The 4,949-nt window shown below is 48.6% G+C and overlaps 1 long non-coding RNA gene across 1 annotated transcript; it reads left to right on the top strand.

Moving 5' to 3' along the window:
* Positions 1-541: 541 nt before the first annotated feature.
* Positions 542-4,272, top strand: LOC115892195. The gene is made up of 3 exons (XR_004052079.1): positions 542-707; positions 2,582-2,749; positions 4,214-4,272. It is a non-coding gene; the product is annotated as an uncharacterized LOC115892195 (long non-coding RNA).
* Positions 4,273-4,949: the final 677 nt, after the last annotated feature.

The following is a 4,949-nucleotide window of genomic DNA, read 5'->3' as shown; positions in this document are numbered from 1 at the left end:
GCAACTTTTGCAATTTGAGATTTTAGTGGTTTAAATAGGGACAAACTGGATCTTTTCCCACATAGGCCCAATCCAGGTACTTACTTGAAAATAATTTATTTTTCTTTCTTTTTTTTTCTTTTTGAGAGGGAGTTTCGCTCTTCTTGCCCAGACTATAGTGCGGTGGCGCGATCTCGGCTCTCTGCAACCTCTGCCTCCTGGGTTCAAGCAATTTCCCTGCCTCAGACGCCTGAATAGGTGGGATTACAGGTGCCCACCAACACACCCAGCTAATTTTTTGTATTTTTAGTAGAGATGGAATTTCACCATGTTGGTCAGGCTGGTCTTGAACTCCTGGCCTCAGATGATCCACCCTCCTTGGCCTCCCAAAGTGCTGGGATTACAGGCATGGGCTACTGCGCCCAGCCTGAAAATAATTTTTTGTAGGACCTTTTAAAGGAGTATGATAACAACTTTTGAGTCATATATTTTATCCTAGACTTAAAATGTTTCAGTAATTACCCAGTAGCATGAACTCTTTCTTTCATCGTTCTTGCAGGCCCAAGAGCCTGGATGCCAAGCCTATCCTCTCCATGTGAAGCACCAACTTGGGGGTGTCAACTTAAAATATGAGACCCATAAACTTGGAAAGGAGGACTTTATTTCTTGAGGAGGGTTGCAAACTGCAGGCTCTGGAAAGTGACACCTCCAGCAGAGACCACAAACAGGTACTCTGAGGGAGAAAGGGTGGGATAGGAGTTTTATGCCAAACAGGTTGGCTAAATAGACATATTCAACAGGTCACAGGGGGAACTATGAATATTCATGAAAGGGGGTCATATGTGTGCTTGATAAGCAAACATATGTGTTACATACACCCCATGTTTACGTTCGAGTGGAGATATAACATTAAATGCAGTAAAATTAGGCTCTGTATGTTAAAAGGTGAAACACAAGGCACGAAGGCACTTGGTACACAGCCTCGGTGAACCAGCCAGAACTAGCCCATGGTTGAATACTTTGTAGCCTGGTCAGTTTGTCACGTCAAAATAGCAAAAAGGGTTGGGAGTCAGGCTGCAGCAGCAGGCAGTTGGTTGAAGTCAGCGGTGGGGTGTTCCATTCTTTGTTTTTCCAGGGCTGGTTTCTGTTTAATGTAGGAAAAAAACAAACAAACAAACAAACAAAAAACCTGGTAACACTTAGTGAGGAAGTGGTATACGGAGGCGCAAGTTCTCGTCTCCTTACGGCCGGGAAACTTAGTTTTTAGTTTTTCTGGGGTCGCCTTGGCCAAGAGGGGTCCTTTCAGTCGGTCAAAGGGCTCAGGGTTTTATTATTGATCTGTTTATTTATTTTTCTGAGATGGAGTCTCCCTCTGTCACTCAGGCTGGAGTGCAGTGGCAAGATCTTGGTTCACTGCAACCTCCGCCCCCCGGGTTCAAGCAATTCTGCCTCAGCCTCCCGAGCAGCTGCGATTATAAGCACATGCCACCATGCCCGGGTAATTTTTGCATTTTTGTAGAGATGGGGTTTCACCATGTTGGCCAGACTGGTCTCAAACTCCTGACCTCAGGTGATCCACCTCCCTCGGCCTCCCAAAGTGCTGAGATTACTAGCTTGAGCCACCTCACCTGGCCTCAGGGTTTTATTTTTATTTCACGGTGGAATTCCTGGCTCCAATCTAATTTTTTTTAAAAAAAAGACACAGAAAAGATAATTCAAACTCTTTTTTTTTTTTTTTTTTTGAGACGGAGTCTCGCTCTGTCGCCCAGGCTGGAGTGCAGTGGCCAGATCTCGGCTCACTGCAAGCTCCGCCTCCCGGGTTTACACCATTCTCCTGCCTCAGCCTCCCGAGTAGCTGGGACTACAGGCACCCACCACCTCGCCATTTTTTTTTAGTAGAGACGGAGTTTCACCGTGTTAGCCAGGATGGTCTCGATCTCCTGACCTCGTGATCCGCCCGTCTCGGCCTCCCAAAGTGCTGGGATTACAGGCTTGAGCCACCGCGCCCGGCCTCAAATATTTTTAAAAGACTAAAACCATAAAGTGTGGTTCCTTGTCACACAGCAGGGAGGATCTGACCTTCGGGGAGGTCAGATGGTGTGGAGGAAGCACAGAGGGAGGTGGCAAGGGCATGTCCTGGTCTCTCTTTCTCTGGACCTCGCCTCCTCCTGGGCTGATATCCTCACACTCTCAATAGAGACATCAGAAGTTAGCACAAACAGTCCTAGAGTGTGCTACTTCCATATCACATTAGCTGAGCCACAGAAAATTTTGAAATGTCAAGTCTGGCTCAACCTGTCACCATTTATAGAAGGCATCCCTCCTTCTAGACTGGCCTAAAAGTGAAGACTCAGAGTAGAGGACTCATTAACATGAAGGAAGCTTTAGATATTTAATCCGGAAAAGCAAGTAAAAGGACCATGGAGACAAATGGGTTAAGAGAAAAGGAACAGCTTGCCAGCCGCGGGGTGGGAGTTGCCAGAGGTGCTACCAGTCTCAAGACTAGAAGGAAACTGTCCCAGAGCTTGGGTTTTCCAGGCTTACAGACAAAACCAGAGTGGAGCACAGTTGGTACTTACAAGTCTCTCTTTCCTCCCCATAGTGGACCTTCTCAAACTGGGGTATTGACCTCTGATGAACCCCCATCCAAACCTGTGCCTTTCATCATAAAAAGAAGCACTTTGAGGTGCTCAACTTCAAGCTTGCTAGAGAAGGAGGAAAAGCAGGTTGAGTTTGACATAATTAGAATGGATTCAGCCTTTCCAGCAGAGTAAGTTTCTTTCATGGTGGACGGCGACCACCCACTGCCATTTCTACAAGAAGATTTTGCTTCTTAGGCACTGAGTTCCTGGTTCTTTCACTAGAAAAAAATCAGTACGTTGGCAATCCAGTACTTCCAACTTCTGTGAAGAACTGGGCAGGCGACGGGGGCTTGGGGACGGGGGCGGGGCCCAAAGACAAGGCTGCCATTTGGTGTGCCCACCACAGAGGGACATTTACTCTACCCGAAGCACAAGTATTTTCTCAGTGATGTTGGCTCCTACAAAGTCGAAAGGGGTAGGCTCCCTGGCTTACGCCCCAGGAGTTTGGACTGAAAGGGAGACTAAAAGGGTCTTCCTCTAAGTTTATGATGTTGCCCTCCCCTGGCTACAACAGATGTGCTCTGGCCATAAGCATCCCAGGTTCTCTGAGTGATGGTGGGTATGGAAATGTTCCCAAACACAGGTATGGGGGTGGACCCTCCCACTGTACCAATCCATGCCCAGGGCTGGAAGGTCCCTGGTGCTCTGAACTGGATTCATAAGCAGTAGCATCTCCAACCACAAGTATGGTGTCAGCCCCTCCAACAGTAGCACATGTGTTCCCATGGGTGCCTGATAGAAAGTGGGAACATGTGTTTATTAGCCAGGTGGGCCCCAAATGCTCTGATAAGGTGCAGAAAGAGGACTCTTTGTCACTGTTGCGCTGTGCCCTCCCATTGCAACCCATGTGCTCTGAACAGGTGGAGCCCAGGTGCTTTGCATGTAGGCGGACACAAGAGGGCCTCTAAGCACAAGTGTGGTGTTGGAACCCTCAAGGCTACAGATGCATTCTGGCCAGGTGTGTCCCGGGTGGTCTGACTATAGACAGCGATAGAATTCTCTCCAGCACAGTTATAGAGAGGCTCGTCCAACTGATGTGCTCTAGCAGGATGGAACCTGGGTGATCCGAACACAAGGAGGAACAGAAGTTTCTTCTGAGACATGCTCCTTCTTAGCGATGCTGTCTCCTTGAATAGTAACAGGTATGCTTTGGCTGGGTGGGCCTCAGGCACTCTGACTGTAGCCAGGAAGGAAAGGTCTCCCAGAACAGATTTCTGCTCCGTAGCGCTGATCTTCCCTCATTGCAACAGGGATGCTATAGGCTGGCAGGACCTTGTGCTCAGGTCTAAGCCCTCCTAGAATAAGCTGTGGTTCTGGGTGTTCTCCTCAGCTCTTCTGCAGATTTCAGTGCCCCCTGACAAGGAGCTAGGGTTTGGGACAGACACAATGACTGCAAAGCTGCCACTACCCAAAGGGGCTTAGATATTAATGGTGCATGCCACTGCTGCGGTGGCCCTTTCTTGGACGATCATCCTTTGATCCCTATATTTTTTTTTATCATCCTCCTCCTATGCTATTCCTTTTCTGTGAGCTCCTAGAAAAGGAGTAGTGTCCTAATTTTTTTTTTTTTTTTTTTTTTTTACTTTTTTCAGACAGAGTCTCACTCTTATCACCCAGGCTGGAGTGCAGTGGCATGATCTCAGCTCACTGCAACCTCCATCTCCTAGGTTCAAGCGATTATCCTGTCTCAGGCCTCCACCTCTCAGGTTCAAGTGATTCTCCTGCCTCCGCCTCTGCCTCCTGGGTTCAAGCAAACCTCCGTCTCCTGGATTCAAGTGATTCTCCTGCCTCAGCCTCCCGAGTAGATGGGACTACAGGTGTGCGCAACCATGCCCAGCTAATTTTTGTGTTTTTAGTAGAGATGGGGGTTTCACCATGTTGGCCAAACTCCTGACCTCAGGTGATCTGCCCACCTCAGCCTCCCAAAGTGCTGGGATTACAGGCGTGAGCCACCATGCCCGGCCCACAGTCTCTTTTAAGCAAGGATCAGGGGAGTAATCGGATGGCCCAGATAGCGCTCCTGCTGTTGAAGGAGCCCAGATGTTGCTCAGATAGCAACAGGAAAAGAAGTCACTTTCCCCCTGCAGGTTGGATCAGTACTTTTCCTAAGTGGCTGCACTTCTTCGAGGTGCAAGCATACAGTGCTGTCTTTCTGAGAGCCCCGGAGTGACACCAAGGGGAGGCCCCCTTCTGATGTAAACACTGAGCTTGCTGGGTTGCATAAGGCCTCTCATATATCAGGGGTGATATAAACTGAGGGGGTAAAGGTGGCCGTATTGCTCCCAGGAACTGTGTTCAGAAGATGCACAGGTGCAGCAGGATTCCTGC

Source organism: Rhinopithecus roxellana, chromosome 12 (assembly GCF_007565055.1).
Source record: "Rhinopithecus roxellana isolate Shanxi Qingling chromosome 12, ASM756505v1, whole genome shotgun sequence".
Lineage (NCBI taxonomy): Eukaryota > Metazoa > Chordata > Mammalia > Primates > Cercopithecidae > Rhinopithecus > Rhinopithecus roxellana.
This window is presented reverse-complemented; position numbering and strand designations above follow the sequence as displayed.